The 12,219-nt window shown below is 32.1% G+C and overlaps 1 long non-coding RNA gene across 1 annotated transcript; it reads right to left on the bottom strand.

The window, feature by feature from the left end:
* Positions 1–407: 407 nt before the first annotated feature.
* On the bottom strand, positions 408–8,890 carry LOC104649678 (uncharacterized). The gene is made up of 2 exons (XR_743577.4): positions 8,557–8,890; positions 408–840 (listed from the first exon to the last, which is right to left on the bottom strand). It is a non-coding gene; the product is annotated as an uncharacterized lncRNA (long non-coding RNA).
* Positions 8,891–12,219: the final 3,329 nt, after the last annotated feature.

Below are 12,219 nucleotides of genomic sequence, written 5' to 3'. Positions count from 1 at the left end.
AAATTGAATCAATGTTAAAGAGCTATTGTAATGAAAACTAGCTTAGATTGGTTGCTCCAATGTACCTTTACATGGATGGCATATGACTTAGCTTCGTTTGGAAATATGACGTGCCATCCACGGATAATAAGGACTAGTTAAGAAAATGACTTTATTGTGGGGTATACGCTTAGCATTGAGAGGATATTTATATGAAATCTCTCTCGTTAGTAGAGATCAGGTTTCTAGTAGCAATCTTTTTACTTAATACCCATTTTTGTCATTAGCTAGTTCATCTAATGTCACATCAGAGGAGCACCCCCTAGAGGAGCACCCCCTAGACGTAAGCGGCGGCGTCGTATTCGGAGAGGACTAAGACTAGCCTCTTAGCATACATCATTACATTCATAAGTAAAAAATGCAGAAAATTCAAAACTTTTCTTCTATATATATTATAAAGTTTACATAGACCTCTCGCTTACACATAATATATTTATATCGACTATACATAGACCCTTGATATAAGAAGACTACATAGTCTCCTACCTTTATTGCACACACACACACACACACACACATATCTGTATATATAGTCTTAAACGGTTGTCTCATCTCATAACCATCTAAACAATAGTATAACAATTGACATAGCCCATACGTCATTACAATAAAGCCACATATAGGATATACAATCTTTAGTACACAAATGAAAAGGGAAGAACTAAAAGTCTTATAACTAGGAAAAAACCAATAGCTTGATAGTTGCATTGCCCTTGAAAAGTGAAAACCTACCCAACTTGGAGAGTGAGAATTCCAAGTGTTCCTTCAAATGCATCTCAAAAGCCCTTCAACGACCGAAACCTAGAATATTAAGAAAAAGGGAGAACAAGGGGTTAGCACATCACATGTACTAAGTATGAGACCATATAGACACACACATCATAGAAATCATGCTAAAAGGTACGTTTCATTAAAGCGTGATATTTTATTTTGAACAGCCTTATGCACATTCCAGGACCAACAAACATAAGTCTAATCAAGCCACACATGCACACCACCATACTTGAGTACATAGTCAATACAACTCTATCATCAAGTTATAACATCAACAAGAATGTTTAACAGTTAATCACATTATAACAAAAGCAAGACAATTACTCATGAGCCCTTATTGAGTCCACTAGTGAAATGACTAAGCAAAGCTCCATAACCTTACTTAATCATGTAAGCCCAACAACAATTATAACCAATGTCCAACTTAACATATCATATTATGAAGAGTACATAACATCATACTTAAGCTATAGAGACCAAACATATATTTATAAGTGAATTCAACATCATATGGTGCCATCAACATGTATGATCATCATATACATACCATTTATATTTATAAGCATATTCAAACATAAAAACATCTTCCTAAGACTCCCCTCAAGGCTAACTAGTGCAATGCATAGGTAGAATCACATACCCTCACCTAGACTAAGCTAAACTCTTAGGTCATCCTAGTTAAAGTTCATTCATAACTTCATTTTAACTTTTGTGAACACTTTCGTTAATTGATGTAGACCATAAGATCTAGGTGTGAAATTCGGAGTTGTAAAACCTAACACCAATGGAAGGTGGTCTACTGGACAAAATAGAACCAAACATAAATGTAGTTGTTTAGGTAGATCCACTAGCTAGTGTTCCTATGGGGGAAACATAGTTAAGGAACTAGGAGATATGTGTGAACTCTCTACACGTCATTTAGCATTTGATCCTTATCTAATGAGAATCCATAGGGTGAGTATCCCTTATAGGGGAGTCAACACCTCATGTGAAACTATATATAGGGTGAATCTTCCTCTATGGAAAGTCAACACCTCCCACTGTCAAGTTCTCTCGTTACTAAGCTAATGTCCCATTTGAAATGTTTTTAACTCATACATTACTATCAACACTTAGTTTAGGTCATAGGCTCTATTCCTTATACAATTATCACCATCATAGCACAATAAGAATTACATAAGTATTTTCCTTTCATTATAATTCATACATGTGAGGTTAGCATATTTACGTATCACATCATGATAAGACATATTGTTAAGTTATCACCATCATTATAGCATTTACATCATAGATAACATCTCACAAACCATAGTCAAGACATTTCAATTCAACATCATACCAACCCTATCAATCTTGATATAACATATATTTCAATGCAACATCATAACTTAATCACAAGTAATCATAATCGAAGAAAAGAGTTGAGATCGCAAGGCTTACCCAATCTCCTTCATAAGCCATCATCCATGGCTTTACCATCAACCAATCCATTCCAATCAAAAATAGGTGTAGCAACATTATACAATAGTAATCTAACACTACTAAGCAAATTATATCATCACCATCCCAATCAACTTCAATTCATAACCTAGGGTTTGAGGGAGAAGTATTCATCATGAATTCTTCAAGAACTAGGTCTAATCTCAACCTTAGAATTCCCTAGGCATCCCATAGATTGAATAAGATGGTTACAACAATAAACATATTCATAATCCCCCTTCTATTAACACATATGAACAAGGACTTGGAGAAATTGGGGAAAGGATATGATTTATAAAAAAAATCCCACAATTAGCATCAATTACACAATAATATACATAAGATTAGTCATAGGCAATCATAATTCAACATAATCAATAATCAATTTCGACTTTAGAAAAATTATTTGTAGAGAAAAGCCCTAAGAATTTGGGCAATTGAAATTCAACTTTTAGAACCATATGGGGAAGGAATCCCAAGAATAAAAAACCCATACCCTTAATGAAGATTTATCCCAAAAAATTGAGTGAAAATCTTGGAGACTTTGTCATATTCCTCAAGCTTCTTGTTCTTCAATGGAGGATGAATGAAGAAAAATAAAGTAGAGAGAAGTGAGAGCAATTTGGGTTTGAAGTTGAGTTTGTGTTTTTTGAGTGGAAATGAATGGAAATTGACCTAACGTCAACATATAGTCCACCCCCAAAATACCCAAACTAACCCTTATTATATTTAACTTCCAAAAGTGAAGTTCAACTTGACGTCACTGTGAGCTCCCCCCTCCCCCCCAATCACCACGTCCCACTTCACGGTCCGTGAAGTTCTCAAAAGACCATGGTGGTGGTTGTGAAGTGGTAAGGCAGTAGCTCCCCCCAAGGAGCCCCTTTCCATTTCTCCCCCCAAAGAAGGAATACTGAGCACTTTCTCCCTTCTATGAATATGCACCAAGGCCCGTCAAGTGGCTCGTGGTGATCTGAGGCAGTAGCTCACCATCTCCAACCAACTCACCTCCTTTTTGGCTAAGGCCTTTTCTTGGCAGCCCTTGCCCTCCGTCAAGTTCACCACGAGTCGTGGAGTGGCTCGTGGTGTCTTGGACAGTAGCTAGGCTACCTTGTCATATTACCCCATGTCTAAGGCCCCTTCATGAGCTCCCCACCTTGTCCGTGGTCCTGACCATTAGCCGTGGTCATTCTCGTGAAGAGTGAGGTAGTAGCCTCCCTTCTTGGGCAGCCTTGGCCTCTTGTCTTTGGCTTGCCCTTGAAGGTTGGCAATCCTCACTTGGCCTAGAATCCTTAAGACTTACTTTGAAACTTTATATATATATATATATATATATATATATATATATATATATATATATATACTCTCATCATCTATGCTAGATAAATAAAAAACCATTATACACTTTTTTCAACCCATCAAGACACCCCACTAGCTTAAGTAGTAAGTTCACCGGACGTTGTAGACATTCCTTGCCGTTTCAACTCTAAAGATTTCTAAATGTTTTATATTCATCATTTTAGGCCTTAGTACAGTAAAACAACCTTTAGACACTCTTGTTAGGCTCTAGAACACATATTAGTCTTTTGGAGTGTTACATCTACAATAGCTAGAAGTTCATGGTCTTACCTTGTAAAGTAGGACACCTCCTTTTGGTGTGGGGTATAAACCGAATTCCATGTTTATAGTTCACATGGTCTCACATGTTAGTTAAAGGTAAATCTCCCATAATAATGAACTAAAGTTACTACTTGAAGTGTCTTATGAAAGTTTAAATATGTTATGTGCAATGACCATGTTTAACTTATGATTTATGTTTTCTCACTCTATTAATTCATGTTTTAGCTTGGTCATTGTATTTCATGAAAATTTCCATTTTTAGAATGCTTTTAAATGTTTTTTTCATGTCTTTCATATCTATTGCATTTTAGTACTAATGCATACTCTTCCCTACATTTATGATCCAAATGTAGGGTCTGACGCTCCAGGTTCGCACTCCCACAGCTAGGGATCTTTATTAGAGATTTGAAGATTAGAGATTCCTCATTTTTTGAGGACCAAGCTTTCATTCGTTCGTCTTTAGTTTTATGTTTTGGATTTGATGTACGGGTTACGTCCCAAGCATTTCTTTGTAATAGATGGATTTGAGACTTTGTGAATTTTCCATTTCGTCTTATCAAACTCTATGATTTGATTTACACTTTTAAATCTCATATAATTCCTATTTTCGTGTACGAAGAGTGCTCAGTGGAATGTATGAGGCTTTTTGGGGTCTTTTACGCTATGTTTCACCCAGCGTCTACCTTGTATCGTGATAATATGGGACCGTCAAGTCATGGATTGTGAACCAGTGGAAATTGATGATCAATAATCCACTCGGATGTGAGAATCAAATCGCTGAATTTCATGTTTTTCTTTTATGTAGTACATGGTTTGCATATCATTGAGCATATAAAGAGACTATGGAGAAAGCTGAGGAATATTGATTTGGGACATCATGAGCCATGGCTATCTATGAGAGATTATAAGGTTATCCATAGATTTGAGGTTAAAATGGTTGGTTCTAAAACCTATGAAGCTAAAACTAAGGACTTTGACTCTTTTTTGATAGATACACGCAATTCTGTGGGTAAATTGTATGGAGTCACATATAGTAGGTTTGATTGGGCACTAGTTAAAGCTAGATGGCTACTATTCATTCAACCATTGGAAGAACAAATAATTGATCCATAATACTCAGATCACTCACCTCTATGTGTTACTTGACACAGGAGGAAGATAGAAGACATAATCCATTAAAGTTTTTAAAACATCTAGTAAAGCATGAGAAGTTCTAGAGGACAGTACAAAGGATTTGGAAAAAAATACATAGTACTGGTACAATGTGTGGGGTGTGATATCAACTTAAGAGTGTGAAACAAGCTGCGAAAGAATTAAATACATTCGAATATCATTGAGTGGGAAAGAGAAATGGACATGTCCTAAATAGAAGTCAGCAAGCTCAATTTATTGAGCCATTGACCAAGCAAGAAATAGTAATGTCAATATTAAAAGACATATTTTTTAAAAGGACTTGGGCAAGCATGGGTGAGAAAATCACAGATGCTTTCTTGCATTTCTTTTCCACATGTATGATGTGTAAATCCATTGAGTCACCTTGTAACTTTGATTCTTAATGTAACACATTCTTCAAAAATATCTGAGTATAGACAAATGGATATATATGTAATCGTTAGTGGACACATTCATTCTATCATCTATAGTTATCCATGTGACACTTGACACATCTAGTATAGCATAACAAAAGGACAAGGCGTAAGTAACCCCTATACTATGACCAAAATTTCTGAGATATTTTAACTAAGCTAAGGTCCTATAACCCTACTCGAACTCTTTTTATTGTAATTTTGTACACTTTGTGGTGGCACACTGCATGACTCCACATAGTTGAGGCGTGTGTGAGATATTTGGATACCACGTAAGCCAAAAAGTATGTAGAATTATTTATAAAATGGACCGAAAGGATAATAAGACCTTAGTTTAATTAATGTGTCATTAAAATTTTGTAATAGTCTATGGGATAGTTATATCATATCCCTACCAAAAAAACAAATTTTACATTCTCTAATAGAAAAATAATAAATTCTTACACAAAATTAGATTCTTCTGCCGACGGGGTGTACCCAAAGCAACAGCAGTCCTTGAAGGCAGTTTTAAAAATAATAATCTAGAAGAAAGGAGACTTCTGAGTTTTCCCATCACATGTTTTCTCAATATAGTTTAAAATTAGTTTCTATATAATATATCATTAGTGAAAAATAACTAAGTGCCTGAATTGCAAGATTGTATATTTACACACTTAATTCAATAAATATAAATATTTTATTTTATGTCAATAAACCTATGTATTAATATAAAGCTTGATGTTCAGCTTGCTGATGTGGCATATCTCAATAATCAGAAAGCCTATTTGTTTATTGTCTCAGATTTTGGAGGATTCTTTTTCCTTTTTTTGTTCAGGCTGCTGATTTGGCATACCTCAATGATTAGGAAGCCTATTTAATTATTTTTTTAGATTTTGGAGGATTCTTTTTCCTTTTTTCAGATGTAAAATGATTTTAATTAGCTATTGTTTAATTTTCTCAATTTAAGGCTATAATAATTAATGAATTTTAATTAATTAAATCTTGAGAAAGAGAACATATCAGTAGCTCTTAACCATTTACTTAAATAAAGTGTTTTAATTAATTTAAATTTTGAGAAATAGAACGTTTAAATTTCTAATTTTTAATTTTGATTAATAGCTCTAATCTGTTTCCTTAAATTAAGCTTACAATAACTGGTGAGAACACTTATAGTTTTAAATTATGAATTAACGCTTTTCAACGTTCAAAATATTAAAGTCCTATAAATTGGCACTTTACTATTTAATTTTCCATTAATCTTTTCATTCTCTTTATAATTTTATTTGGATTTGATTTGATGGTTTGCTAATACTATTTTAAAAGTTAATAGAAAAGATGTCTAATTTTATATTGTAATTTCTCATTTATCTTTTCATTCTCTTTATAATTTTCTTTGGATTTGATTTGATGATACTATTTTAATAATTAATGAAAAAGATGCCTAACTTTATATCGGTCTAATTTTGCAGGAAGTTTAAAATGATTTGACAAGATCTTCCTATGGAAATTATATTAATTATAATGGAATATTGTGAAGGTGAGAACAACATCAACTTTGATTGTCATGCAAAGTTACATATTGTTCTTATAATTTATATATTTTTTGGCTTTCTACATGATATTTGGTGTCTACATTGCAGTGTGATTATATATGATGTCACAACAAGCAAGGCTCCATATGGAAGGAGCACTTCCTACTAAGGAGTTTTTTCGTACTCAAGATTTGACGAGATGTTTAATTAAGAGAGTAACATTCTTCTCCAATACATATCATCTTTTCATGTTTTTTAAGAAGGGTTTACCACCTTGTGAATGTAACATTTTAGTTTTATTGTGAAATATATGTTAATTTATTGTGTAGATAGTTTTTTCCCTTTACAAACACTACTAAAAAAAGGCCAAAAAGAGACCTAGAAATGGAGACCTCAAAAATAGGTCAATAATAAGAACCTCATGAGGTCGCTATATAAATTAATATCTTTTAATTTTTTTTAATGTAGGAGAGACCTCGTGAGGTCAATATAATGAATAATATTTTTTACCTGACTTATTTAAAAAAAATTAATTTTTAATCTAATTCTCATAAAATTGGAGACCTCATGAGGTCTCTAATTTTTTAACTATTCAATTAAATTAAATTAAATTATTATTTTTTATTTAACAAGTAGAGACCTCATGAGGTCTCTACTTGTTAAATTAAAAATAATAATTTAAAATATTTAAAAATTTAGAGACCTCATGAGGTCTTTTAAGCAAAACCAAAAACCTAGGCAAAATTAAAATAGCTCTTTCTTTCCGCTCTCTTAATTTTTGGTCAACCGCGCGCCTCTCTCTCTTTCTCACTGCCCTCGTCGACCACCTCTCTCTTTCTCACTGCCCTCGTCGACCGTCTCTCTCTTTCTCGTCGTCGACCGCCTCTCTCTTTCTCTCTCTCTGTCGACCCTCTCGCTCATCGCTCTCTGTCGACCCTCTCGCTCATCGCCAGCTCTCCGCCGCCAGCTCTCGCGCCGCCGCCAGTTGCAGTCGCCTCAGCAGCAGTGCCTCCATCATCAGGTAAATTTATTTATTTTTGGTTATTGAAACTAAATGTGTTAGATCATTGAGGAGGTGTTTGAGGTTAATTTGATTGTATTATTATATATTTATATCTCATAGTGATATTGTAACTTTGCACATATACTTATGTTGTTATGAATCTTTAATGAAAAGAACCTATTGGTAAAATGTGTGTGATACTACCTTGAAATTTCAAGTCCGTTGAACTAAGGATACTTATGTAAACTCTGCAGCTGATCTCGTGGCATTTAATCTTTATAATAAAAAACTATGAAAATGGCATCTAATAGCAAGTTGTGCAAGTGGATGTTAGGATAAACTGAAAGATAATAGTATAAGCATATTCAGTGATCTAATAAGCTGAAAAATGTTCTGTCAAGCACCAAGTAAACATGAAAAAAAGGTGACTACCAAGAAAATATTTTGACCTAATTATAACTAATTTAAGGATCTCAATGATATCAAAGATATTGAAAGTTAATACTCAATAAAAAACTCATTTATAATTAAGCACGAAACCACTCACGAAATGTTCCCAGGAAAGTACTGAAACTTAGGCCATGTACTGTACTATGATACAGAAGTCTCCATTCATGCAGCTCGTCTTGTGGGAGGGCCCATATATATGCCAAGCATATTCCTTTCTTAACAATAAAAAAACAGGGAAGGAGAAGAGACAGAATAAGAGCATTTTTCCCATGTTTTTCTAATAGAAGCTTTCTGATGAAAAGATGTTTCTATAGGGAGCCACCTTGTTAATAATGATAAAATGTAAAGTTATTTTATGAGGCCAAACATGATGAATGAGAAGGCCATAAGGATCTTTTTTAAGAAGTGTATTCATATGAACCTTTTAACTCAAAGTAGAAAAAAGATGTAAAAAGAATAAGATAAGAGAAAACAATGTGCTGTCATAGACATGTGAACAATTTCACGTGGGAAAAAGATGACTTGTTTGCTCACATGTCATTTTCCCACTCATTTGTATCTAATGCAAACCTATTAATTTTCCTACTAATTGAGTTTGCTTTCAAATCTCTAGTCATTTTAGAGGTTTCATTTGGAGGCAATTCTTACACATTCATCATTAGTAATTTGGAGATTGTAATATGCTGATTATTTTTCAGTGCATGAATGTTTACTTTGATATATTGCAAGTTGATATACAATATATAATTTTGAATATTCTGAAACATTATAAAAACAAAGTTCTCCTATCATTATTTCTTAAGCATAAGTATCAACACTAGTTGATCCTATTGATGACAAAATTGATTTTCTTTTGAAATCAATTTGTGTCCATCTAGTGTTGACACTTAGCTTTAAATTTTAGAAATAATTATTTGTTAAGCATAAGTACCAAAACTAGTTGATCCTATTGATGACAAAATTGATTTTCTTTTTGATAATCAATTTGTGTCCATCTAGTGTTGACACGTAGCTTTAAATTTTAGAAATAATTATTTGTTAAGTTTGTAACTATCGTGTTAGTATTAAGTTAAACTAAACTAATGAAACTTAGAAATTTGTTAAGTTAGTTAATAAGTTAAACTTGTTACTATAGTATTAGAATTTAGTTAAAACTAAACTAATTAGACTTAGAAATTTGTTAAGTTGGTTAATAAGTTAAATTTGTAACTATTGTTAAGTTAGAATAGATATCTTCAAGCTTTGGAGGATTTACAAGAAACTCTGCCTGAAGAAAATTGAGGTATGCCACTTACTCAAGAACATGATGAGAGAGTTTGGTTAGACTTGACTTGTGGGCCAAGTAGATATGGGTATGCATATGGAATGCCTCATAAAAACTTTTGTGAATTTTCTTCTGAGTTTGAAGGTCTAAATAGTTTAAATCATGATGAATCAATGAAGAAAAATTTGGCTATGGAGAAAAAGATTGTTGAGCTATCTAGCCTAGCCGAAGAATCACGGGCTAGGGAAAGGCGGTTGGAATTACAGTTTGCGGGTCTTAAGGCTCAATTCGATGCATTACTTGCCTCGGGAGGGATTTCCCCTTGTTCTGGTGATGTCACTTTCCCTCCTCGACCTCCTCAATCTCAACCTACTCAATATCCAATGTATGGTCAACAAAGAAATATGACCCATGAGAGTAGTGATGAAGAAACTGATGAAGAAAGTGATGATTATGTGGCAAACACACTACTACATTAGTGAAGTTTAGACTTGTGATAGTTAACTTATGGATCATTTTGTGAACTTTATAATTTTGTGATGGGAATTATTTGTTTTGTGAATACATGATAACGTTGGAATGTATTATATAACTTATGGATATCATGGTTTTTGTTTAATATATAATTATGTTGAAGTGAGTTGCAATTGAGTTGATAAGCGAATATTTAGTAAATGTATTGCTTCAATTGAGTTTTTGAAGCTCTTTGAGTTTGATTTGGGTACTGAATTAAAATGACAGGTGATGAGAAGCCGCAGAAATAATAATTTTCTGCCAGTTTTTTTCCAGAAAAAGAGACCTCATGAGGTCTCTTTTTTGCATTAATTTTCCAGATATTTCATAATAGAGACCTCATGAGGTCTCTTTTCTGCATTATATTTTCCGTAAATCACGAGGTCTCAAAAAATAAATGGAGAAAAGAGACCTCATGAGGTCTCTACTTTAAAATAATATAAAATTAAATTAAATAATATCTTAGCGACCTAATGAGGTCTCTTTATTAAAATATAAAATTAAATAATATAATAAAATTGTGACCTCATGAGGTTTCTATATAAAAAAATATAAAATTAAAATAAATAATACAATAGTGACTTCGTGAGGTTTCTTTTTTGTAAAAAATCAGATAATTTGTTGGTGACCTCGTGAGGTGTCTGTTTGGTGACCTCATGAGGTGTCTGTAAAAAAGTGACCTGCATTTTATTGACCTAGCGTTGAGGTCTCTTTTTCGGTCTCTTTTTTTCCGAAAAGAGACCTCGTGAAAATACATAATACTTTAGTATTGTAAAGGTAGCTGATTACTAAATTGTCGATATTATAATGTCCGTCATTTTTAAAAATGTTATTCAAACATCTTCATTACCTTTACAACCTTGATTAGTCATTAACATACAAAATAAACTATGACCTCCTAAGTATGTCCTATTTCTTCCCTTTTCCTTATGTGTATTTTTTTTGTTCTATCTGTCTGTTTATTTGGTCAACTTTTGACATTTCTTTTCTAAAAATATTGTTTATCGAGTAAATATATTTGAACGGGTTCTAATTTTCCAATTTGTTATCATTTCTCTCTATTTTGTCATGTATATATTTAGATAATAGTTATATGTCTTATTTAAATTTTAAAGAAAATATTATAATCATAATTAAAGGTAAAAGGATTTTCATATTCGATATTAATTACTTTTTTCGACATACTCTAATTTTAAAATTATAAAAATACTCTAATGATAGCGTACCGTTGATTATTAAATTTAATAATAAACAATTGAAAAGACATTTTACATTAATGAAAGGAGAAGAATGAAAAAATTAAAAATGATGATTAATTTTAGAATATGGAGGGATGGAAATTGAAAAGGCCATTATTAATTGTGATAAATTCGTCAAAGGTTTCTGACAATTCATAGCAACAAATAAATACGAAAAAGAGATTTTAGAATGAAAAAAAAGTAGATTGTAGCTTATATCTATAAATTACCATATACTTTCATTTACTTATTTTTTTTATGTTATTTCTATATTTCAAGTAAATTTAATAAAATTAATAATAAAATTTGTCCCATAGAAAAAAAATGACATTATTAGGATATTGAAAGAACTATAGGAAGTTTCTTTTTTTGTTTGAGTTGATTTATTTCAAAAAAAAATTGGTATACTATTAGTTATCAATCTTATATTACCTTTTATCTTTTCTTCTTTATTTGATTGTTTTCTTCATTTTGATATTTTTTATTGGAATAAATAAAAGATGATAAGAAAAGGTTTAAAGAAAAATGAATATTTACAATTGTGTGATTTGTTAATAAGTAGTCACAACTCACCATATGACAGACTTTATTTTACCTTTTTTTTTATACTTAATCCTCAATTTTAAGAAATAGTACTAATGTATTTGGTATTACTTCTAGTCTAATAAATTAGCCTATTACCTTTTAATATTACACATTAATGAAATAGCACATCCTTTCATATTTCATTTTAATGGAGAATAAA

Source organism: Solanum lycopersicum, chromosome 10 (genome assembly GCF_036512215.1).
Source record: "Solanum lycopersicum chromosome 10, SLM_r2.1".
In the NCBI taxonomy this organism is placed as follows: Eukaryota; Viridiplantae; Streptophyta; class Magnoliopsida; order Solanales; family Solanaceae; genus Solanum; species Solanum lycopersicum.
This window is presented reverse-complemented; position numbering and strand designations above follow the sequence as displayed.